The following is a 26,622-nucleotide window of genomic DNA, read 5'->3' as shown; positions in this document are numbered from 1 at the left end:
GTGTCCCTCAGGCTGTCCTGGCACCCTTTGCTGTTATTTTCATTGTCATTATCCTGCGTGTAGAACAGCAAAGGAAGCAGTATATCTTTAAAACCATAAAAATGTGTGGTGCTGTTTGTTTTAGGCTTTGCTACAAGTAAATCAGATTTAGTAGGTGTGATTCACCAGGTACATATCCTTTCTTAAGTATAATAGCTCTACACAAGACTGCAGAGTTACAGGGATGGCAAAGTATGCATTAAATGTTATCCAAGCACATAGTTTGTGTCCTGTGCGACTACCAGAGCTCATTACACTGCTCCTGATGTACCAGGTTGAATTTAAAAGTTTGTGAAGTGCTGCTTTGTGACTGGCAAACTACTTCTGACACAAAGCTGAAAGTTGCTGCTATTTAGCAGTTCTTTGGTGACCTTTCAGAAGAGAAAAGATGGACTTGGTCCAAGTTATAGTGCACAGACATCCGTATCACCACCATGAGCACTTCTACGCTGTAGAAGAATGAATATAATCATTGTGGAGGGCAGGGGGTCCCAGCCAGACCCCATGATTCAGATGCAGTACCCACAGCTCATCTGTATTTCCTCCATCCCTTTCTTTGCATTACACACTCCAACCATATGCACCATAACAAATGATGATGAGATGCACAGACGATGATACACAGATTACTGGGCAATACTATTCTTCTCATTTAACTTCCTATGCAAATCATCACAGAGAAAATCAGCTATTATCTTAGGAGCATTGCCACCAAAAATAACACAATAAAAAGTGAACACAAACACACTCATCTGAAAGATTCACAATTGAGCTTACTCATGCCTTCTGAAGGGGCCTGCATTACTGAAGCAACTTCATTAAGAGCTGATTTTTAAGTCATACATACATTTCTGTGCTGCAGACAGGGCTCTGAGGAAAGGAGCATAAGAAATTCACACTTCTGTTGCAGAGAGTAGATGCTTTCCCCGGCTGTGAGATGACCTTTGGGGGCCAGCACACAGTCACTGCTCCTCTGCCCACATAACCCCACAGACAAAAGCAAATGCCCATAACTGCACCTCGCCAGCTGCTCCGTACCTGAAGCTATTATTTATATTAATATTTTCAGGGCATATTTAACTGTAGAAAACCAGATTATGCTGACAGCTAACATTTAATCACCACTGTTGCAACAAATTATGCCTTACTTTACAATGTGTATACACATCAGCTCCTTTGCCTCCAGTGATCACCAATTAGTTGCCAAATCGGAATGAAACAGGCAATTTTAAATAAATCTGGATAGATGCATAACAGACAAAAATCAATTCTTTTATAGCTAGGTTTATTCCTTTGAGTATAAGCGCCAAGGATTTGTAGGAGTGTCTAACAGAACTCAGTTCTACTTCCTAAATAGACAAATAGAGAGTATCCCGTGTGTGTAGACTGGAAAACATACAAAGGCAGTGGAAAGAAGCATGAACACCCTGCATGAAAATCACTGGCTAGCAGTAATAAAATGAAAACTGGCTTGCCTTAGAAACAGAATCCAGTTACATCTCATTCAATATCTTGATACTGTATAAACACCTACAAAACTACATGGTTATTATAAGTGAGCCTAATGTCTTCCTAGGACAAGGTAACTAGCTTTGTAGGTCAGGATTAGTTTTGGATCAAACTCAGAAATGCTTTTGACACAATCAAAATGAGTTAAGGAAATACAATCTCAATGAACATATTCTAAAACGACAAAAATTTCTGCAAAACTCTTGGTTTTCTGCCAAAGGAAAATGGGGTATTGAGTAAAGCTCCTGAAGGAGCCCAAACTGAGCTCAGTGCTATTCTTATGAATTGTCTGAATGATGAAATAAAACAGACAGTAGTTAAATTTGCAGATAGTATCAAGCTAAGAAGATGCACGAGGACTGGAGAGGACAGCATTAAAACTCAAAATTTATGTGGACAATTTGGGGAAACTAATAAATAAGGCATAATTCAGCAAAGACAAGTGCAACATACTGCATTATGTAGAACTCGTCAGCTGCACAAATACAAGATGGGTAACAACTGATTACAGAACAATGAGGAGGAAGATGTGGCAGCTGAAGGATTACAAGCAGAACACAGTGCTTTTTTCTAATGAAGTTGCCCTGGTGCTGGAGGGTGTGATGAAGATATTCCATACTGAACACACAAAGTAGCTCTGCAGCCTGAGACTGGAGCACTGTACAGACTTCAATACACCAAACATCAAGAAAGATATGAGGCACTGAGCTGAGAGGAGAGTGATCAAAGGTTTGGAAAGCACTGTGAGGAAACACTGGGAGAACTGTGTTTGTTTAACTTGCTAAGTCCTAAGGATTCATAACAACAGCCTTCACATTACAGAAGTTTCCCCAGAAGTTGCTGCTCCGGCCCACTCTGACAAGACAGTTAACTTGCAGCCAGGAGCATCCAAGGACAAGTTAGACAAGTGTTTGTCAGGAATAGCTTGGAATTATTAATCCCATCTTCAGTGGGCTAGGAGATCTCTTAGAGACCCCTCCCCAACCCAGCTGAAGCAAAGACAGGTTTGAAGGAGCAGGTGACAGACTCTAGATATCCTGATCATTGTATCATCTGCCTGCCCATTTCAAAAGTACACTGAATGTCAATGATACAATGCTGGAGCCAACTTAGATCTGAGCTTGTCCAGATAAAGTATTAGCTAAACAGATGGTACTGATAATGAAGCTAGATAATGAGTGTGCTTAGCACAATGAAAGGTAATTAACTTGCCAAAGTGCTCATGATAGGCCATGTGATGCAACACATAGAGACCTACAGCTAGAAAGGAGCTGGAGCTTGTATTCTTTGGTTGCAGGATGCAAGAAAGCTGGGCAGTGCTGCTTGTTCATCTGTACAGAGTGCAGCATCAAGCAGAACGCTCAGGGCTCCCTCAGTCATGGTCAGCAGCTAGAGAAGGTTCAAGCCTAAATCTGGTGCTGAAAAATGGAAAGTGAAACGCTCCTGGAGCAGCCTGCAGCAGCTCGTGGGTGACCACCTGCCCTTGGAGTGCCCAGAGCCTGCAGAAAGCCCAGAGCCGGTAAGAGCAGCAGCTGCTGGGGAGTGGCCAGATCTGAAAATCACAGCAAGGGATCTTTTCCACAACAAAGTGTTTAGAATGAAAAAAGTGTGTTAGTTCAGCCATCCTCAAAGCATTTGCTTTTATCATTCTTTTTGAGTCCGAAGCCTTTTAGGTGCATGTAAGTAAACCGAAACATCACTTTTACTTCATTTTATTGCAGATAAAAGGGGAAGACTCACCTCACAATCATCCATCTATTATGTTGCCCCGTGTTAATTTCCTCTTAGCACCATCTTAAATACCCTCATGTTTACTTCTCTGGGAATTGTTTTTGTATTTCTTAATCAATTTAGTTGCTCTCTTTAGGACCTCTTCCACTATTTCATGTGCCTTTCGAGATGGAATGACTGAGATTGAACACTTTAATACAGGCAACAGTGTACCATAAATTTCTGTAATGATACTCGTTTTGTCTTAATACAATCTAACATCTCTATTTCTTTCTGGACTACACAGCACTTCAGCCTTCCCTGCAATGATCAAGTATTTTTCTCGGAGTTGTTACAGCTAATTTAGAATCTATCAGGTAGTATGATTAGTTCCAATTGTCCCTTCAGAATCAGTTACTGTCAGCTGTCTACCCAGAAGCTCACCTGTCATTTATTACGGAATGCTCTATCACTGCTTGGTCCTTCTGCATTCTTTGCACCGCCTCATAGCTAACGAGCCCCGTGTAACTTCACCTTACCAACAAAAAGAAACCCTATTTACTCCCTTTCCAGATAATTTCTGGAAATATGGGCCCTTACATTACTAAACTAATAATCTCTTCCTCCAGTCCTCATTTCTTACATTCTTAATCTTCCTAATTCACAAGAGAGCTTTCTTCTATTTCCATGATCTTTTTTTTTCCTATAGTGGCTTTGTCCTCACAGACTGCATTTCCTATTGTATTTACAAGATCTCCTCCATTCAAGTAAAGAAAAAATTCAAATGGGATGCAAAGATAGTGTTTTCCTTTACAGGAACTATTTTGATTCATTCTTTGATAACAATTTTATCTAAATGTCTCATAAAATTCCATACCAGCATGATCACTACATTCCTTTTAGATAGCATACACACAGCTGAGATTCATTCACTCAGACCATTTGTACTCCCTACATCTTTCCCTCTTCCCTTTATCTATTTGCTTTATCTTTATGTTTGCCTTTCACTTAGATTTTCAACTATTTGAGGCTGGCTTTTACTCTTCTTTATATTTGGACAGTGTATAGCACAGTAGGACTGGGGCCAACACATACAAGAAACACCTTAAAGAAAACAATAGTAACTTATTGCATGGAAAATGTTTCAAATGCAGTGATTTACTCCTTATCAAGCGCAAACAGACATTTCTATCTCTCCTGCTCAGGTACTTCTCTGCTCAGCCCTGCTACTAATAAAAAGAATTCTCTTCTTTCCTAGTGATTTTCTACCACTAACACCACACTGATCCAAAAGAATATTATCCTTAGATTAACTCCACTGGATATATAAGAAATGAATCTGGAGACCTCTGCCTATGCAGTTACCATCCTCAGACTAAGATGGTATCAATTCAGATGATTATTTTCCTTATCTCCACTTTGGAGCAAGTTTTCTCCATTTCCCAATACGTAACTCAGCATAGAAAGTCAGAAAATTCCATCATCTGGGTATATGACTCCACTGTTTACAAAATGATTGTTTGCAGAAGTAAATTATTACAGAATAAAATCGTATTTACAGATATTAGCTAGCAAAGATTCCCTAGCTGATCACTTACTGACATGCAACACTCACAGGTATCACCTGGCCACAAAGCTACCTCAGACCAGTCTGTTCCATATGAGGAATGACTAGGATGAATAGTTCATATAGTCACTATTTTGAGTTACAATTTTAGGAGGTAAATAACCAGCTGCATTAGAATACTACAGTCTCCTCAGTGTAGCAGTAGAAAGAGTAAACAAGAATGAAGCACAGCAGGCAACCATGCATGCTCAGATGTTGGTAGGGAAGTCGGTAGCAACCAAGGAACCCATTTCCATTTTCACAGCTTGATTAGTGCAAGGCAGCAGTATGGAGCCAGCAAGCTGTAAGCTGAGAGGGCCATCTCATAGGAGCAAGGGATGGAGGTGAGCTTGCTGACAGAGGGGAGAGATTCAAAGAGAGTTTCCAAAGAAGCTGTATCTTTTTTTATGTTCAGGAAGTGGCAAGACTAAAGGAAAACAATAAAGAAGGTTACATATATCATCACTCATTGCCAAGATGCTATTGTTAAGTGAGCACTGTGCCTTAAAGATACTGTATTGTTGTTGTTTTCAGAGCCAGTCTGAGATTAAGACAGACAACTTGCCTACAATCCAGAAAAGATTGTGAAAACTCTATGATACCTCCTCAAAAGAAACTGTAGATAAAGGCTACAACAGGGAGCAATAGATTAGAGACAGTATGCAGCAGCCAAGTAACTACCATAGGAAAGTGGTGCCATTTTCCCAGTGCCTACCTTTTCAAATAACTGCAGTGTCTCCTTGCCAACTCAACTACACTGCTTACTTCATCAAACTCAGGAACACTTCAGCAGAATACAGCCTAAATATCATCTCTACCTTAGCAGAAGGTCCGAGTTATGTGAACCCTGCAAATCCATTCTGGGAAGAACTACACATCTGCAGACCAAAGCAGCAGCCATTCAAGCTCTCCTCTTCCTACACTTCCTGGAAAAACTACAAATGTCCAGAAATACTATTTCAGTATTATGGCTACACTGAAATGGCAAATGTGAGTCATAAAAGTCAACTAGCTTGAAGTTCTTTGCTTCCTAGCCTAGGCATATGTTTAGATACTTTCCCATAGTGCCGTGAACAAAATATCCTCATTCAGAAGTAGAAATCAGCTTCCTCCATGGGGGACTGAAGGCTTGGAGTGTAGAAGCAGACAAGGAACTCCACTCAGCACTGACAGTTATGAAATCTATTGTTCAGTTTTTGGACTGAATCAGTGCTCAGATGAATCACTCTACATTTCATCTTCTGGTTTCTGCAGACCTTTTAAAGATCTATGCACCAGGCTGTCATTAAAGAAATTGAAAAAGATGAAATAATGTCTAATGAAAGAGACAATCTCAGGATACTCAGTTGTTCCAGCAAGCATGACATTCAGCATAATTTAAGCTCTAGACAACTCATACCAACAGACTTGTTACAAAACGAGAGAACAGAGCAGTTTCACATAAAGGGAGACATCACGACCACAGCTGATCAGTTCTGACAAAAATCCCTAAAAGCTTTGAAAACAATGGTTTCTTGTAAAAAAGAAGCCAGTATTCAATGAAAAAACTTAACCAAACAAGCCAAAAACAAAGATAAAAATATACACCATTGTATCAATGACATATGGCTGATTGACACACTCTTTATGATCACACAGAGTAGAATCTGTTTCTGGAAAGGACCTTCTGAAAAATTTAGTCACTGCTTATGAAAACAAGTTCTCACACAAGTACTTCATGTATTTTTCAGAACATCTTATACTTCGATGTGTGAAGAAACACCATATTATTCTTCCAGAATACTGGGCAATTGATAATAACAGCTAAAAAGGGTAAACATTTACAAAGTCTCCAGTAGGTAAAAAAAAAAAGCTTACAATTCATTATACATGTAAAACCAAAACCCTCTAAAATAGTCTCAATAAGGTCTTCCTTTTAGATGAAGAATAAATGTATGCAGCTCTGTTCTCACATGTATTGTTTGTTTCACAAAAGGATAAGTTAAAAGAGATCTGGAAGTGTTGATGAGTTGCCAGAGTCAAAACTGTGGCATTTCCTTTCTAAGGCTCTGTTTTCAGAAATAGCACCTTTGAACTTCACCTCCTCGTGCTTATTCCCAACATAGAGATAAATGGTTCTTGAGGGAAAGTTTCAAGAAAAGCCATGACCGTATTTTTCAGTTAGCAAGTGTAGAAAGTATATCAGGCACTTAACAATGAACTTCTGTGAATGCATCAGACCAGCAACAGAAGTTTCTGCAGCAGCCCTTCCTCCCTCATCCGCGCTTATACCCCAGGCAGGAAAGCAGCCACAGATGAATTTACAATCCCTCCTCAGAATATGACACCAGATTTTAAGGCCAATGATATAACCCTGAAATTATGTACACATGGTGCATTCTCAATAAATTTGAGCTAATGCTTCGGTTGCCGTCTGCACTTGATACGCAGCAGGCACAAACTTATCCATGTTAAACAGAGGAATATCAAAGAGTATCCTGCAATAAAGCTCTGAGATATGCATGGCTGACCCTATTCTTCATATTTATTGATTTAAATTGCAATTATATTTACCTTCCACACATAGCTTTCACCAGTAGGTTTCCAAATATTCCACAAAGGAAGTCAGCAATGCTATCAGCATTTTGCAGTTATGAAATTTGAAGTAAAGGGAGGTAAAGCTTTATCAAGAGTCACCCAAAACACAATAGACTGAAGGATCATTAAGACTGGCACACAGCCAGCGCAAAGAGAAGGACAGAACACTACAAATGCAGCCCATGGAAAAGACATGGAAAAAATAAAAGTGTAAGAGAAATGGAGAAAGAGGGATCAGTAAAAGCTTAAGAGGTAGAACAAGAGGAGTGCATTAGATCTGAGCAGATGCAAAGGGTACAATCAGGACCAGTGGAACATGTAGCAACAGGGGTGTGAGAAAGGAAAATATAAAAAGGAACTCTTTGATATGGACCACGAGGGGTCCTAAAAAGGCCACAGAAGAAGAGGCTGCAGCAGTCCAGATAAAACCACAGACATGTGTCAGCACAGGAGGGTTGAAGCTGCACTCAGGTGGCTTCTGACCCGTGTGACTCAAGGTTGTTGTTTCTTCAAAACTTCAAGCCTGACACTGATGCTCCTACGCACACTCAGGCTTTGCTAAGTGTGAAACAAAGCAGTCGATTTGCTTTTCATGTCTCTCTTCTGCTCTAGCTAGATTTTCTCTGGGGCGCTTTTCTCTCTTGCTCTGATTTATTCTCTCTCCCATCACGATTTTCCCCCATGCTACTCTTTAGTACCAAGTTCAATGTTCCTTCTCAGAATTTGTGAGTCCCTCCCTCCCTGGATAGTATTAGGTTTCTTTCATTTAAACTGGTTTAAGCCTTGATTTTGTAATAAGGGATTTTTCTTCTCTTCTGCATCCCTATGATCAACACTTCTGCCCTTTACCTCAATCAACGCAATAATGGCATTTGTGCTGCTGTGCGCAAACAACCTAGTCTTTATGTCAGAATGTTTTGAGGAGAATAAGAGAGAGACAAGGAATTCATCCACCTTCAACACAAAAATATTGGGAAATATTTTCTCTTGCTCTCTATCACTCACCATGCCTGTGCATTTCATATAATGATCTGTCAGTTTAGAAATGAACACAGTATGAGAGCAACGCCCTTGCACACAAGCAGTTTCATATTTGGGCATTACCACTGGAAAGCAATATGCAGTAATATCCTGTAACTGCAGCTGCAGTGCTGGAATGCAATAGTTTACCTATATACAGGCAGGCATGTGAGTTTATGTGTATCTATTATCAGTACAAAAACACACGAATTTTGGGCTGGTGCTAAGCACTGTTAATGTGCATAGCACACTGAATGTGTTGGCTGCTAGGAGAGCTCTGCTGCCTGCCAGCTCTGGGTGACTACCCCACATGAGGACCTAATTACCTGATAGTGTTTTTCTTTTTCTAAGCCAGAAGTAGCAAGATGCTATATTTGTTTTCAGTGTATTTAATATTTCAAATGCATCTCATTTAAAGAAGCTCAGCCTGTCTAGAATGTAGGCACACAATCACAGAATTTAAGTACTAAAGGCCTGGGCATAGTACAGCACATCCTTGAAAACACACAGTTTCTTCTGATGCATTAGTGGTATTTCCCTGCTGTTAGTCTCCTGAGACCTTCTCAATTTCTCTTAACCATTTTCCATCCTTCACATGCATGAGCACTGGGCAATTCAAAAATCCCTTTAAGTGCACAGAGTATTTTTTCTAGTGACCATCCACACATCCTGCTTTTTTTTTTTAATTTATTTTGGTCACAGATTAATTAAAGCCATGGTATGCTGGCATGGATTGCCCTTTATTTAACAAATAGCCTTTCTTCTGAAAAAGAATGGAAGGAAAAATCTTTACACCCTTTTGCAACTGTTTCATGGATGGGAAGACTGAGAACATTTTAAAGTATGGTCACCAGACCCAGGGATAATTGAGAAAAACAGAAATCTTTTTGCATGTAATTCCTTCAGTAAATGCTCATAAGAACTGTGGCTCTCCAGCAAGATCCTATTCCAAAAGGCTAGATTTGACTTTGTAAATAACTTTCATGTCTGATAAAAGCCAGGCAGGATTCTGTCCCTAGCTGCACAGCACAGTCTTGACATGACTTTGGGCAAGTTACTTACAACCACAGTTTACAGCAAATCAAGTATTCACTTTAGTTTTTCTATTTAACTTGAGATATCTTGTACCTGTTTTTCACATTACTGCTGAACCAGAATTCCTGCTAAGCTCTCATAGGAGCTTGAGGCCTACCACAGTGCATGTTGGGTAGCTGCCTCACTACTGCAGTCTCTGAAATATCTTTCTGCATCATCATTGGCATGGCCTTCCTTACATCTGTCTCCAAGTGGTGAGATGAGGAGTCAATATTTAACACTGGAGCAGCACAAAGGTCTTTGGCTGGAGCTCTCATTAAAGGGAAAATGCACCTGTTGGAAGAAAATTACTCCTGCTACAATAAATAAAACACAGGGGAAAAATATCTTACAATATTACCCAGGAGCCAAATGCAGGTGAAGTCTAGGATAGCGTAGCTTAGACACTGCTCACATCTGTGACTGCTTCATGTTACTGCAGGCATTTTGAGGAGCTGCCAATGAATACTGAGCTTCTCTTCTTGGGAAAAATCTACATGCAGGAGGTCTACACTTCAACCAGAGGAAGTAAACTCTTCTCACACAGTTCATGCCATCGAGCTCTTTTCTACATCGGAAAGCAAACAGCAGTCCTTGTAAAATCTAAAAGTAAAGTCAAATACCAAATCAGAGGACTTGATATCAAAATGGCTGACTGGTCAGAGAGGAATATGAAACAATAAGTTCCTACATATAGACATTTTGATTCACAAAGAATCACAGCATCGGAATGAGATTTTGTTTAAGTTGACTGCTGGAACTATCCACTGTGATTTAGGATCCTTGGGCTCTGCTTTTCACATAAAGTGCTTTGGATTAAATAAAAGTTAAGACTTGGACAAATGTTTTCACAATATCTGCATGTTTAAACAACACAGAACAATTTGGGCTCAAGTAACTCTATCAAATCTTTGACTTATACTGCAAGAAGACACCAACACTTTTGGCAGGCACATGGGACAAAATTGGGAACCTTTCTAAAATTTATGTGTAGAACTTAACATAAATGCATTGCCAAAAAGCATCACTTGCAATTGCTTGTATCAGCTCCTCAACACTAGGCATCCAAACAACGTATGCATCTAGAGGTAATGAGCAGGAACAAATAACACAACTTCTAAACTACTACTTTGTCTTCCCAGCTGTCCATGTATTCTTTTTACCAGCACCACACATTTCAGACACACATATAAATAACCACTAAATAAGCTTAATAAATGGCACAGCATGGATTGTTTGCTCTTGTACATATTTTACTTCCAGTTCAAAGTCAGATCAGATATTAAGCTTTATTTCTACAATGATGCTGTTTAAGATCAAGTTATGGAAGACAGCCAGTTAGATCTGCTGGTTAACAGCTGAAACACCTTCTGTTGGGTACTATTCCCTTTTCTTTCACGAGATGCCAGGAGGTAGCTCTTAGCATTTGTTGTTTTACTGCAAACATAAGATGTCAAAAATAACCCCCTTAACAAATCTATTTGATGTTTGAAATAAATCACATTGCCATATATCTCCCATTTTTTTTCAAATATTTTTTCCAGTTAATCTCTATCTTTATTTCTTTCTTTTAGTACTAAGAACCTGTAGTTGCAGTTAATTACAGATAAAACCTCTTAACAGAAAGTCTTAGAAATTATGATTATGCTCCTTACCCAGGAAATCGGAAATAATGGTTGAAGACAAAACAATTGCAAAATTTCTTTTATATAAGTTACAGAAAAGTAAAAGATATTCATTCAGCTTTATTATTAATGTGTACCTCTAAGCCTGAAAGCACTCACATTATGTCTGTCAAAATACTGAAAATTCTTCCCTTCAAGTCTTCAAATACTGCGCAATGGGTTTAAATCCATTAGAGAAAGTTTTCATTTCAGATCCATAACATTACATTCAAGTCATCCAGGGACACTTGAAAATTTAGGTCTCTAGTACTTTCAAAGCTGATGATTTTAATGACATTTTAGATAATGCACACCAGCTGCTTGGAATTACCTATCTGCACTGGGTTCACATCAAACTAGTCTTCATTTCTATGTCAAGTCTGTGTCTCTAGATGGGAATCACTGAGTTACTTATTCACTCTTTCAGTGCTGTGCTGCTGTTCATTGTTTAAGCTAATAATGAAATAAAAGGTATTTCCTGTATTTTTTTTTTTGTCAAACTGAACTTTACTTCACTAGGTTCCTCCCTGCTTTCTCAGTTCCACTGAGTGAAAAGTGCTTCAAAAGCAGGTATGTTTTCAAGTTTGAACTTAACAGTGAGTCTATGATTCTTCCATTTTGCCAACATTAGCACTACAGGCAAACAAAGGCAGAGGCTGCTTGATTTCTCTGTAATATCCTCCTACTCCCAAATCCAAGCGTGTTTCCTGAGAACAAAGGGGATATTTCAGCTCTCCAGCCTACGAAGAGGGAACCCAGTGGAGAGACACCTGTGGATTTTGCTTCCCTGGTCCACGGAAACAATGGATGGTCACAAAATGGAAACAGGACAGATGGGAGGGAACGGTGTCATGCAGAGTGCTACCTGCCGTTAGCTGACAAGCTCAGCAGCACCAGCCAGGGTGAATGCAGAGAATGCTGCTGGTGTGCCCCTGTCAGAGGACTTGTCCCAAAAATGTTACTGCTCATTATGGAGCAGTTAGAGTAGGTGTACCAGAGTTAGAGGAGGTGACCTACTTATGAATTTGCCAGGTGATAGGTAAGGCTTCCTGCTGTTGAGGCAAGATAGCTTTCCAGCCCTTGTGACTCAGCAGACACACGCCTACACAGGCAAGTGGACAAGGCAGTGTGTGACTCAAGTCATGCTTTGTTCACTTCTCATAAAACTCACTTGTCAGAACAGTCTTCCCACCTGCACAGAGGTCTACAATGAAACTAACTTATCATAACCTTTACAATTGTTTTTTTCCCCATGCAAAGAGACTGATTTTCATCACAGGGATTTACGTAAATATGGCATTCTCCCATTCGTTACTAATAGGAACTCCCTGTCCAGAACACCTTCTTCTCAAAGGCTCCTGAAGAAGCCCCCTTCATTAAACCAAGCTACTGGTATCTACCATCTAAATCGGGCAAACAAATATCTGGTAAATCTCCATCCTTCTACAGAAAATAGACTAATCCCTGTGAGAAGTGGAAAAAGATCTTCAAACTGAATAGGCAAAACTGGCCAGAATTAGCAAGAAGAACAGGGAAAATAGATCATAAGAAATCCTTGCTCTGTAGTCTGGAAGAGGAAACCTCCTTGTTCTCTTAATAAAAAGTAGTGCAAATTACACTGCTATGACTTTATCAAAGATTAATCATGCAATTTTTAATTACACACAGATTCAATGATTAGAATGAAGATTTTCAAGTGCTACCTCGACCTCGCTTCCACAGATTCATCTGTAAGCATCACACGGACTTCTCGGGGTGCAGTCAGTAACTACCATTATGAAATGCTAAGGCTGAGCACTGCCAAGAAACCCAGCTTGAGACCATACAGCTTTTGATGCTATTTAGCAATGCCCAGTCTTCCTTTTTTAGGAAAGATTATGGTAATTATTATGAAAAGATAGCTTTGTCGTTCAGGAGTTTGCAGACCTCCTCCCTGCCTTTCCATCTGGCCTCTGGGTTGCCTTGTGCAGTACCAGAGAAGTGCTGTCTCACTGCTGAGTCCCTACAGTCATGAATGCAGAAAACTGCTGTTTATCTTATCAGCACCCGATACAGGTGGTGATACTGAATTATTCTGATACTGAAGATGCTCAACAAATAAAATGAGTTTAAGCATCTCATGACTACACCTTAATAATTTAACTCCATGCAACACAAGTTATGAAACAACTTGTGATGTGAGTACCCACAACAAATTCTGCTCACATACTCACAGTTAACAGATATATAGAAGCTAATGATAGACAACAGGAAAAGAAAAAAAAGAAAAAAATCTTTTACCTGTGCTTGGAGAAGATGGCATTGAAACTACTGAGAAGTTAACACTTTTTAGACATCATATAAAACACAGGAGGTGTTTTAATCTGAGTAACAGTTAGTGGACCGTGTGGGCACCCAGGGAACCCATAGGATCCAAATTCACTCTCAGATTTAAGTTCTAAGGAGGATCCCAAATAGGAAAGGTGGTTTCAGAGTAGAAGTGGAAGCGTGTCCTTTCACTCACATTAAGCTACAGCTTTCATATTCATCCTCAAGCATCACTGCCCTGCTCCTAATCCTAACCTGGATCTACATTTTCACAAACAATACTGAAGCTGCTCTATCTCTGCTGAATGTCGTACAGGACTTTATTTCAGCCTTACAGTTGCAGAAGCCACAGCAGCACGCACACCTTATAGCTGCTTTTAAAGCTGTATCCTCTACAAGGCGTTACTCAATTCATTGAGCGCCAAACAAAACAAGCCTAAGGGAGACCATCAAGCATTTCCATGAAGGTCACCCTTTGACACCTCCCTGAATTGTGAAGGAGCCAGCGTCCCTCTGCCGCTCTCAGTGAACCAGGCACAGGGTTAACCTCCAGCAGCCCCCAGGCGGGAGCTATCAGCTGCTGCTGAACCAGCGGCACGCTCCGACAGCAGCACGCTGCGAACAAGTGTTATTCTTGCAAGCTAGTCGCTTCTTTAGACTTTCTTCGCCCCTCACAAAGGATTTTACTTACCTCCCTTTGCTTATTTTGTGCACTTCTTTCTTAGCTGTACAGTTACAGTCACACAGACACAGAGTAACAGTTCAAAGGCAGCACTTGGTACTTTCAGAGACTTTTACGGCCTTTTTGCTCGGACACCTCCGTGCCATGCGGGGTTCACAGCACCAGCACAGCGCCTCTGCGTGCCGTGCCGGTGTTCCCGCCACCCGCTTTCCCTCACAGCGCTGCCCTCTGCCGGCTCTCCTCCCGCCCTCCCGCGCTCGGCGGACGCTCCGCGCGGTCCCTCGGGGGCCGGTAAGGAAGGAAGCAATAGTCGCGCTGCGCTTCTGCACGTTACGAAACAAATTGCTTCCTGTAGTTACGGCACCGCGATGGACAGGGAAGTGCTTCACGTTTATTTGCACAGGGGATGGTTCCTGACCACCGCCTGTCAGCTGCAGCAAGCAGCAGTCACGTCGCGATGCACTCAGTTACACTGCACCTTGTGAGGGGGTTATGAGCTGGCTTTTAACCTAGCCAGGGATCTGGTTGGGGCTCAGAACAGGAAGATCACAGCCTTCTCTTGCTGAGGGTTTTTAGATTTTTTTCCCTCAAATTGAAGAGCTTGTAGCAGAACAGTAAATAAGATTTAGACCTGTTAGGAGATTAAGCGATGCTCTGTGTTCCTAAGCTCCTACTTAAGGCAATTAGCAGTACTCCAGGTCTGAGCAGGAGGGAGACGCGTGAATTTACTCAGTTCCCGCCAGAGCTGTGACAGAGCAGCGCAGGGTGCCGTCAGACACACCTGGCAGGGTTCGCCCTGACCTACCTCAGCACCAGTGCTACGCTGCCCAGCAGTGGTCCCTCGGAACTATCACATATTATAACATATTAGAGGAGATTACAAACATTGTTCCACTCTCTGGATTTTTTCCCCCCTCTTACGTAAGTATTTCCAGTTATAATAATAGAAGTGTATTTAGAAATAAATGTATAAAGATACAGTTTGATAAAGACACTGCAAAGCAGCAGATTTATTCTGTATCTGTATTACATTTGTCACTTCTCAGAAACACGAGGCTTATTATGCATAGGGCATATGGCCTGATATGTATAGAGACATATTTCCACCTCAGAACCACAGGCACAAGTCTGAGCACAATCTCAGTTCTCCCAATTCAAGATTCTGATTATATCTTCCCACTCTCTCCAAACCACAGCTGCAACCCTATGCTTTCCATTTTTTTTTTATGGCTGTAACATGATAGAAAGTGCAGTAACGATAGCAGAGTAGCAAGGTCCTAAGCTGCAGCAAGAAAGGACTTGCTCAAATGCAACAGCTATAGGCAGAGAAAGAAAGGAATCTACTTACCTACAGAAAACCTACAGTAGACAGGGATTTCCAACAAGATCCCCTTGCCTCCACTGCCAACCCTTAAATGAGGTGTGGGAAGGGGTGGATCCTGGCTCCTGCCCTTATGGTCGCTAAGGTCCATTGCATGCACCTGAGCTCCCCTGGGTTGGCCCTGCCTCCCCACCAGGTGCTCAATCACTGCTTCAAGCTGTGACTCAGCATTTCTACTACAACTGCATATGTTCACGGCATCAGCCTCTGCTCCCTCATCCTGACCAAGAGTACAAAACTAGCAGTGTTTCTAAGGGTGCAGCTCATAGACTCTGTCTGGTACCACACCTGGGCCAGGGTAGAGGTGGCAGAGTGATGTCACAGCAAGCTGATATCACCTGGATGACTCTGTATGGTACCTTTTTGGGAATTCAGTTTTAGCTGAGCCCAATGTTAAGCTGTGCTCTTGTTATATGGTGGTACAACATACAACATGGATCAGCCACCCAGCTGTGGGTCACATAGCAGAGCACAACTTAGGGGGTTCTGGATCACACTGTGAAAACAGACTCGTTTGTCTCTCAATCACAGGAGCATAAAGTAATAGCACATGCAGAAAGTCAAAATTACAAAATAGCCTAATTATGTTTTCAGTCTACTAGCTTGTAATGTTATGAATCACTTTATCAATAGGCATCACATCTTTTTACATAGTCCTTACACAAAAATTATAGTTGATTAATTATAGTTGAAAACCCATGCATGTCAGCCTGCTCACCCCATGAAAGGTGAATTACATTGTTAGCCTTGCAGCTCGAATATATATATATATCCTAAATTCTACCACAGAAAGAACACATATGCTCTGGTGACAGTGTCCTCAATCCAGACTCTTAAAAACCCGTAGGCAAGAAAGTATCTGAGCCAAATGAATGACTTTTCTTGATAATATTTCACCCTCTTAACTTTTGCAATAAGCCATAATTTAACTTCTTTGTAATATGCAACAGTCCAACAAGTACCACTAGTTTCTGCAAGGATGGAAGCTCCTCCTGACTCGTTGCTATTCACTTTTACTTGGCAGGTCTGCTAGTCACTTTGCTATTGTCTCTGAACGAGCTGCATGAGGGGAATTGTTTTTTAGTTAAATTATACTTAAATGTACAGTACTTATAATTTCTTCATGGCTCTGTTCTACAAGCTTCTCAAATTAAAGGAGCACGTAAGCCGCTTCATTGTGAAGGCATAATTTCATTGCTCTTCAAAATATTTATGCCTGTTCTTCACAAGTAAAGAAAAAAAAAAAGGGTACCTGCAAAGCATCCAGCAGATTTTCTTCTCAAGAATGTGTTACTGAACACCTTTCATTTGTAGCTGTGCAGTTGTGCACCATACTGTCAGGAAATTCTGATTAAATTCTCATTATTTTCAGCATTGTAGAGAAGGAGCTTTAAAATTTCAAGTGGGTGTTACGTTGCATTAGGACTTGTGTACCCGTTCATTCTGCTCGAATTATTATTCAGGCATGAAGAGCTGACAAGCTTTTTTAAAAAGTAGGCTGTGGCAGCCATCACTGTGCAACTTCTTGGTGTTTGTTTTCATCTCCCCCATGGTGTAAGTGACATAAGAAAAGCAGACTGTACGTTGGTTTCTCAGTTCATCAACAGATCATTCCACAAACCTAGGCTGGATCCTTCATGATTTGTCTGCCTTAAGACTCACCATAAACACTTCTTTTTCTTTTTGCATTTTCTCCTGGGCAAAGCTCTATGTTATGCCCAGAAATAATTTATGCTATAGAGGTGTTTGCACTGGGCTGGTAACACAGACATGCCTGTATAGAAATTTCTAGTATTAAGTTTAAAAATTCAGTTGCTAATAACATTTACTACCTTCATGTCGTATTTCACAATTTAGCTCAGGGTTTTATTTTCTTCTTTCTTGTCCAAAATGTATTTATATTCTCTGGGAAATGAGAAAGAAGACTTCAGATGTTGGTTCCTGATTACTGTTACTCGTTTTATGTAACCTTTGTTGAAAAGGGTGGGAAGATAGCAGCCTGCCTGCCCAAATGCCTACCAGCCTCATGCTTGTGTTCTAGCCTACGTGATCCACAGCCTAAGACTCACTCTATTTCATGAGAACAGACTTGCAGAGAACAATGTTAGAATAAACGCAGCACACTGCTTTGTAAATAATACTATTCTTTCCTTAAATGTAGTATAAAGACAGAGATTTACTCAGCTTACTTCCAGAACCTGAAGATGTAGCACACATATGGCAAAAATGTAAGTACTGTCTCTGCAGTGCTTTAATTTTATGCTACAGTTTGTTCCTCTAGAACAGCTTGATAAGTTGATGGATTGTGTTATAGAACACCGAGAACGTGTAATGCATCAATCTCTGTAACAAAAAAATATAGCCAAGTGATGAAGTGTAAATGTTTCAATACATCAGAAAAAATCAAACCAACCAGAAATATTCATATTATTTATATTTTTTTTCTTAAAACTGACCTATATGTGCTTTTATTTCCTTTGACTGAACATGTTTAAAAAAAAAAAAAAGACTGTGAATTTCTCAATCAATATTAAACTTTTTTTCTTAAGCTATGAAAAGGGTAATCCATTTCTCTTCGGGAATTATTACCAGAGAAGCTGATCCTCCACTGGATGCTATTTAAGCTTTTCAGTGCAGTAAATATTGTTTGTATAATTTCACCATCGTATGGATCAGAATAATAAAGATAGTTCATAGCCAGCTGTTTGAAATGAATTTGAGTATGAGCATAGAAGAGAAGTGGAAAATAAAACAAAAGCTTGTAAAACTTGCTGCCAGTGTCTACATCAGTAAAGAAGAGGTGATTGAAAACACGCCAGACTTGTATAGCAGGGAAAGGGTTGCTATCTGATACAAGGTCGAATGTGTAAAAAAATATATCACTTTCATTTGAATAAATATTGATTAAATTTGTCGTGAGAGGCTGGAAATAAAATTATTTCTATAAATATGAGATTATCTATTATATACTCACTCCAAAATAAAAGTAATGTGACCAAGAGATGGTCTAGTATGTAAACTGGAACAAACAGGGAATTACAAGCAGCCTCCTTGCAATGTAATCAATCAAAGACAGTTGCACTTAAAGTTACATCTGTGGATGAGTACTGACAGGGTTCATTACTAGCACAAATACAAAAAACAAAACAGTGATTTCCCAATAAACAGCAGACTTTGCAGCTTACGAGCGCTTTTTTGAAGGAACGTGGGCTCGTTTGTCCTCTCACTGTGACCCTCCAAAACTGCAGGGCTTAGAGAAGGAAGCACATCCTTACCAGCAATGCTCTGAACATGCATAGCATCACTGTCATGTCCAAGAAGTTATTTTTGTTCTTCTGATCATAATACCAGTTACGTACTCGTGTGCAGTGTTCTCAGAAGGCCCGTGACTTACAAAAAAATTCACAACCAGCAAAAAGAAGAATCATAAGCAAAGAGTTTTATTTTTGAAGTGAAAGCAAGGATAATTTGTCAGCAACCTGGTGAAACTAGTAAACATATTTTTAAGGTAAGGCATTTTCCAAGTTGCATGTGTCATGCAGGTCAAGGGAGCACAAGAACAATCCTCACGTGGAGGTGGAAAGTTTAAGAAGAAACAATATGCTTTTGGGGAGCACATTATTTGCCGTTAAGACAGCAAAGTAGATGTGAGAACTACAACTCACTTGTCAGAGTGAAACTGGGTAAATAACACTTTCCTGAGAGGTGATGTAGTCAGCACTGCAGATACTTGTATTGTTATCCTGTAAGTGCTGTAAGATACCCATAAAATTAACATACAACTCATGAACTTCAGTGAGTACAAAATGAGGCCTAAAGTGAAAAACTTTGCTCCCTGATTTTGACCAACCTTTTAGCTCAGCCACAGCAACTTACTGGATATCCCACTTCACCCGTTATTACTTGCAGAAGGGAATCGCATTTCTGCCCAGCGTTGTGATGTTTCGGAGTACCAACATATGGCAGACATGTCTGTCCTACCTCCAAAATGCTTCTTGGGTCATAAACAACGCTCAAAAAAGCATGTAAAATTCTGATACCCAGAGAAGAGTTTCACCGTGTGTGACACTGGCAAAGCAGGAGGCGTTTCCCATTTTGGAAGGGAACTTGGGCTGCAGGATTTCCAAAGGAAGGAATGAAGCTAACACCTTAATTTTCTACTTCCATTTCCAATGTGCTATCCCACTTGGTTATACAGAAGAGCAACAATGCAGAAACAGTATCCTGACCCTTCTAGCTGATAAGAATTTCTAAATCCTTCCACCCTTTCACGTTCTTTCAACTACTGAAGGTTGTTTTCTTTTATTGTTGTTTGTTTGGTTTGCATCTTGTTTTCCTGCAGTGTTGCTGAAGTGGACAGGAAGGGAAAAGGATTTTTATGTACAACTGTGACTCCTCTCATGTTCAGGTTATAGCTCCGGTAAGAACAAACCATTTTGTCAAAGTTTTACAAAATGTGTCCTTGGGCAGTAGTTTCAAGAGCACCAGAGTCATTTTGAATTTTAAGTCTGATGAAAATGTTGTGAGATCCTCCATGAATACAGGTTCCTCTCTCTCTCTCTCACACACACACACACACACAAAGGAGTTTTGCGATCTTTAATTCATTCTCACCTACTTAACAATGTGTTTGGTAAGGATGATGTTATCTGAAACTGAATCAACCGATTAGTGAGACTATTTATCTCTAAAGGAGCAACATGGGAGATCTGCACATGCTGAAAGAGCAGAGTATGCAAATCGTCAGGGTGTTTTGTAGGTTGCAGCAGCTTTTCAGACAGAGCACAAGGATTAACAAAAATCTCATTTAATTATTTCCTCTCCTGCCATTGCTGTCACCTTCTATAAACAATTGGGTAAAGAAAGATGAACTAAGAAAAATAAACTAAAGGTTAATTAAGAAGGTATTTTTCTTTGTTTCTTCTGACTAGGCCCATGCACGTACCTCGTCTCTAGGATACAGCAGCCGTGCCACTTCCTTACTAATTAGAGACACCATATTCCCCAAATGGAGTGTTGGAGGTATATTCTCCACCATTCATCCCTAAAACAGTATGACAGTCATGTTTATAATTTAGAAGTAACAAGTATTCATACAAACACTGTCGACTTGCACATAGCCACGTTAATCAAACTGACATTTCACACCTTTCCAAAACTAGAACTGTTCCAAAAGAAATCATCACTGAAAGCATTAGATGTGACAACACAAAAGTTTTAGTAGGTGGAGCACAGAGATGAACATTTTTCAGGCTATCACTGAAAGCCTACAAAGTCTTGAGAGACACGGAATCTATCTGCTGTGTCTGAATACAACTGAAACAATGGAAAACTCAACGATGCCACTGGCAAGTGGACAGATGATAGCAGCCTACCAAGCAGGAAGTCTGAACTATCAAAGGACTAATGAAAATTTAGTCAGTGTTTCTCTGGTATGATCTGAAGATGTGCAGATGGAAGGAAATAACTTAAACTTCAGTGTTTAAAGATGCCTATCATTAACTGAAGAAATAGTGCGACTAATTACTGGATTTTTCTGGATGTTTAGTGAATGGATAAATAGCCAGCTTCAGTTTGCACTGTAGAAGATAATAAGCAGTAGGATAATTCATAATACCATGTATATGGAACTGGCATATATAGAGGCTGCATAACTTCCCTCCATTGGATTCATGCTGTTAAAACCCAGGCTGTATCATTTAATCAACACGCAATATTATGTTTATCTACCGCACTGTTCTCACAAGGAAACTTGCATGATAAATGTAACATTGAGAAGAGCTCTGCAGCTCTGTGAGGCTGAGTCAGGCTCAGAGAAGCCAGCAGCTGCCAGTGGGTGAATAGCTGCATGTTGGAATGCCTGGAGTGAGGCTCTGGAGCATTTGGAGTTACCAGCAGCTCCACAGGGAATCAAATTCTGACTAACTTCTCATTACTGCTGGCATTTTTGAAAGGCGCATCAGCGTTTCAAGTGGGCGTTAAGCTGCATCACCTGATGACTGGTCACTGCCCATAGTGCCTGGTGCCTATGGTATCACCCACACTCCCATGGCCCCACTCCATCCCCTGCCTGTACTTCCTTCTGTTTTATTATACACTCTTAGATAATTCACGCTGTGCTAAACACTACTTGTCATTACTATCTATTGGTTACAGACATTTATGTAGCTGTAAGCACTAGCAAGCAATAGTACAAAGCTAAGCAAAAGCTTAAACATTCCATGTAACATACACCTGGTTGTTAGATAACACTGCTACTGTATTACAAACCAATCCAAAACTCCAGTTCTAGCACAGCTCCACAAGTCCCAAGACTGTCATTAGCTCAGCACAGGGCCTGCGGGCTGCAACCAGCAATGGCAGCACTATCCACGCTGGGCTACAACGGCCTCCTTGTCACTGCCAGCTCCAGAGCAAGGAGCACACACCCAGCTGTGTGAGCAGCGTTGCAGTGTTCTTCACACTTTCTCAATAGCTCCTGTCTTTAATAGGAAGGACAACTCAATGTCTCTCAAATATCACTAATAACTTTCCTGGACAAATTAAATGTAAGATGTCTGCAGGTATGTTGAGTATCACCTTTCATAGAAACATTTCAAAGCTGTTTAGAGAGGGCATTTCCCTTGTAAGAAAAATACGTGATATTTTGCAACATGTGATTTGCACAGCCAAGAGATGGCAGCACTCTATCAACCATTTCCCTGAAGCACTTTGAAAATGATTTTCCACCAGTAAGCATCATGTCTCAGTGCGTGAGCAACACTGCAAGACTAAAAACAATGGAGTACACAACTAATGGAACAAGGTCCATGATTATTATTCTACTGTTTTTCAGAGGTCTGCAAAGATTAAATTAATTCACAAGTAAGTCATTTTTTTTTAATCCCGTTTATACTAAGTAGGACATAGCAAGTACTTTTATAGTGGGGTGTCTCATAGATGCATCATCTCAGTACACGTTTCATAAGATAATATCATGACCTAACTACCCTTCCATGAAACCCAAGAAGCACATATATATCAAATATACGCTCTCATTTAAAACACTCTCTCAACCTTTTCTCAGCAGCTATATAAGCTCCCTGGTAATAATCTTAAGGATCAACATAGCCCCAAAAATTTAATTGTGCCATATATATGCTGCTGATTTTCTCCTGCAGGCTGATGCTGACAGAAGTTGAGGGAGTTTAGTTTTTCCAAAAGGCCGATATCATCAGGTACAGAAGAGATTTGTTAGCAATAGGAATTAACTTCTTTACCACAATCACTCTGATTTACTTTCAAACCCTATGAACAGTATATGGACTCCAGCAACAGCCTTCAAGCGACACTGCACAGGAAGTTAGTAGTAGAGCTGCTACAAGGTGATTAAGAAACTGGGTAAAAGGGAAATGACAATAAACTGGGCTGAAAAGGAACTGTTGAATTGAGAAGCTGCTGTTTTGAGAGCAGTATTGTGTAACTTAATGAGGAGCTTCACAACTGACTCAAATCAGCACTGCACTCCACCTTCTTTCCTTATTGCTAGAACTCATTCTTTCCTGTGGAAACGTCAGACTCAAGCAACACTGATTGTATCGCAGAAAAATATGTCACAAATAAGTTGTATAATTTTACTAGAGAGCTTACTGTTTCTTCCATCTTTTTTTTTTTTTTTTTTTTTTTGCTTTACAATAGCTAGTTTGATTTTCTCCTAATGCAAGCAGTTTTATTTTAGTCACTAACTTAATTGATGTTACACTTCATTTAACCCAATACATAAGGAGCATCAGCTTGTTTTCAGGGAAAATACTGCACCTAAGGTTGTTTTTTTTTCCTCCCAAATGTAAGGAAGTTCTTACAGCAGGTTTTCTAGAACTTTTTCCAGTTATAATGTATCTCTGTCTCTGCTGGAAATATCCACAACTGTTAGATTTATTCCTGAAATTTCTAGTTACACAAAAGATTATCTTTCTTAGAACACCAGCAGGTGGATTGAGTTTCTTCTCTAGAAGCTTAAAAAATGCTATGCAGCAGCAGTATTTAAAAAAAAAAAATAGTAGGTAAGAATGTATTTTTCTATGTTTTGTTCTCATATAGAATCATAGAATGGCCCAGGTTGGAAGAGACCTCAAGGACCATCAAGCTCCAACCTCCCCACTGCAGGCAGGGCCGCCAACCTCCCCATTTAATACTAGACCAGGCTGCTCAGGGCCCCATCCAACCTGAACTCGAACACCTCCGGGGATGGGGCATCCACAGCCTCTCTGGGCAGCCCGTTCCAGCACCTAACCTCTCTCATAGTAAAGAACTTCTTTCCGATATCCAACCTAAATCTTCCCTCCTTCCACTTAAAACCATTTCCCCTTGTCCTGCTGTTATCTACTCTTTCAAAGAGTTGACTCCCCTCCTGTTTATAGGCTCCCTTTAGGTACTGGAAGGCTGCAATGAGGTCACCCCGCAGCCTTCTTTTCTCCAGGCTGAACAAGCCCGGCTCCTTCAACCTGTCTTTGTAGGGGAGGTGCTCCAGCCCCCTGATCATCTTTGTGGGCCTCCTTTGGACTCTCTCCAACAGCTCCACGTCTTTCTTGTACTGGGGGCCCCAGACCTGGACGCAGTACACCAGATGGGGCCTCACAAGTACTTCTTTAATTACAGCGATCAGAATACATGAAAGGACAGCTATCATACAAAGATGTCTCTAACTGATCACTTTTTTTGTGTTTGTTTGTTTGTTTGTTTTTCCTAAAGCATAAGGCTTTACCTCAGCTTTCTTCTCTTTCTCACACAAACTAATCTTGCTGCTTCTAATGATCTCACTGGAAGAATACCCATGGCTTTGTACATACAGACTAGATCAAAATACTTCAAGGAATGAACAAATTCTCCAAAATATGAATTGGAAGCTAAGTTTTTCTGACTCCAGCTATTTCTCTTTATGGGATTGGAGTATTCCTTCATTACTAGTTCAATACATTTTCAGAGGGTGACAAATTAAATCTGAAGAACATATATTACAAATAATATATAACAGCATGTTTCTTGAATTATAATTAACTGAACAGAAATACTGTCAAATAAATAAGCTCTAAAAGCCCAGACAAAATTAAATATCATTCCTGGGGGTAAAAATAATTTTCGTTTTCCCTTTGTGAGATGATCAATTCTTCCAGAGCATTTCTTCCACCCACACAGTGACATTGCTATATCAGAATCAATAACCTATTTATAGATAAAGGAACAATTATTTTATTGCTATTCAATACCTAGTAGATTTCTACTGCTTTCAGTTGTATTTTTGCAGTTGGGTTTTTTTTCCTCCAGATAGTAAACTTCAGATAACTACATTGAAGATAATTCTCATATCAAGCAGAAAGCATCAGATATAACTGAAGTTCAAAACTTCTTTTTATTTCAAAAATATATGAAAATGCTTCATAGTGAAATTTATGAATTTTAAACAAATAAATGGATGCTACTTCATTAACTATATTCTAACAATTTTATTTAAAAGAGCAGAACCTCTCAAGCATTGCTTGGAAGCAATATCTGTTTTTATATCTACTTTTACTACAAGTTTGTCAAAATCCTAAATTTGCTCTGAAGAACACTATGGTGACAAAAACATACATAAAACACAGGCTTACCTTCCTTCTTTAGTGAATCTGATCTTTATTGGTGTTTCTATTCTATCAGAAATTATTTCCTAAACAAAATACAACTAGTGCTTAGGGACAAAGGACAGGACCACATCAGAGAGCTTAGATGGAGTTCTTCCAGAACTATGGGTTCAAACCTAAGTTTTGCACTGAACCCTTTAAGTGGCTTTGTCATTATTTGGGCAACTTACTGGTATAACATCCTTTAATATCTCTGAGGCTACCACTGGTTTACAACAATTTAAAGGCCAACATGAGTTTCAGGACAATATAACTTAAGAGCAATATAACCTCAAATTAGGAGGAATAGACATGGGCTTACAGCTTAGCACACATGCAGACTTTCTCCCGCTCAAGAATGTAAAGTGAATGGATAAGAGCAACATATTGTGATTGTGTTTCATGTAAATATAGTTCATGATTCTTATCTGTGCTAAGAAAACATCTTGCTGAAAGAGATTTAAGAATGGGTTCCAAACTTTAAAGCCATTCACTAAAAAGCAAACGTACAAGATATGTCTAGAATAAAATCAGAGGATGTTTTAAGTGAATGTAAGCCAATTAATAGTGCCCACTGGAATCGTCAGATATGTGCTTGGTGACAACCTGTTGCAGAACCCAGCTGCAGTTGCCTGTCCCCATCAAACTGAACCGAAGGAAATTTAGGCAAATCGTATTCATTAGATTAGCTTGAACAAAAGTATGGTTTCATGCTGCTTTAATAATAATCAGAAAAACTTTGCAACTCTGCCAATAGAGTAGCAAAGGAAGATCGTTCAGTTTCTGAAGTTAAGTGAAAAAAAAAGGGAGGCTGACCGGCCTGGTCCTGACAGGTTATCTGATCACTTGCAAAGTGGTCTCTCAGTACCTGGGGGATAGCATGGTTAGAACGAAATGTCTCGGCATTAGCGCCCAGATCTCAGCTCTTTTTCCTCTTAAGAGGCTTTGTCTGCGAACTGTAAATTTGCACTATGGGCCACTATGTAAACACTGTGTTTGCTAAGCGATAATGCAAGGCTGCCTTCAGCTTCCAAAGGCAGTAGCAACTTGTTGGCAGGCACATCCACAAGGCAAGTCCTCTCAATGAGCAGTGCAGCTTCTTAAGGAGGAACGCACTCTCTTTTCCGAGCAGACACGAGTGGCAATGTCTCCGTGCAGGAAACTCCTGCCCACGAGGCACATACAGCACATCCTGGCACTTGGCTGGTGCTGGGCCCAGCACACCGCAGCAAAACCTCGCTCAGCGCCCAGAGCCCAGCAGGACCTATCTCTGCGCACAGACTCCTACGTCAGTTATTGCTGAGTGTGATAAACAGCCGTCCTCCAGCTGCCAAAGTACACCGAGCCCCACAGCTCATTCTCTGCGTGATTGAACGCTTCATAGATAAACTCAACAGCCCACTCTACCCCAAGTA

At 40.2% G+C, this 26,622-nt stretch overlaps 1 protein-coding gene across 4 annotated transcripts in view; it reads right to left on the bottom strand.

The window, feature by feature from the left end:
* THSD7B (thrombospondin type 1 domain containing 7B) overlaps window positions 1-26,622 on the bottom strand; it is a 481,009-nt gene that overhangs the window by 354,798 nt on the left and 99,589 nt on the right. Inside the window, exon 1 of one of the 4 annotated variants that reach the window (XM_046944124.1) lies at window positions 14,198-14,471. The exons of the other annotated variants lie outside the window; for them this stretch is intronic. The gene's annotated coding sequence lies outside the window, so the exon portion shown is untranslated. Of the gene's footprint in view, window positions 1-14,197; window positions 14,472-26,622 lie in introns of those variants that run through there. 4 annotated transcript variants of the gene reach the window in all.

This window comes from Gallus gallus, chromosome 7, assembly GCF_016699485.2.
Source record: "Gallus gallus isolate bGalGal1 chromosome 7, bGalGal1.mat.broiler.GRCg7b, whole genome shotgun sequence".
Taxonomy (NCBI): domain Eukaryota; kingdom Metazoa; phylum Chordata; class Aves; order Galliformes; family Phasianidae; genus Gallus; species Gallus gallus.
This window is presented reverse-complemented; position numbering and strand designations above follow the sequence as displayed.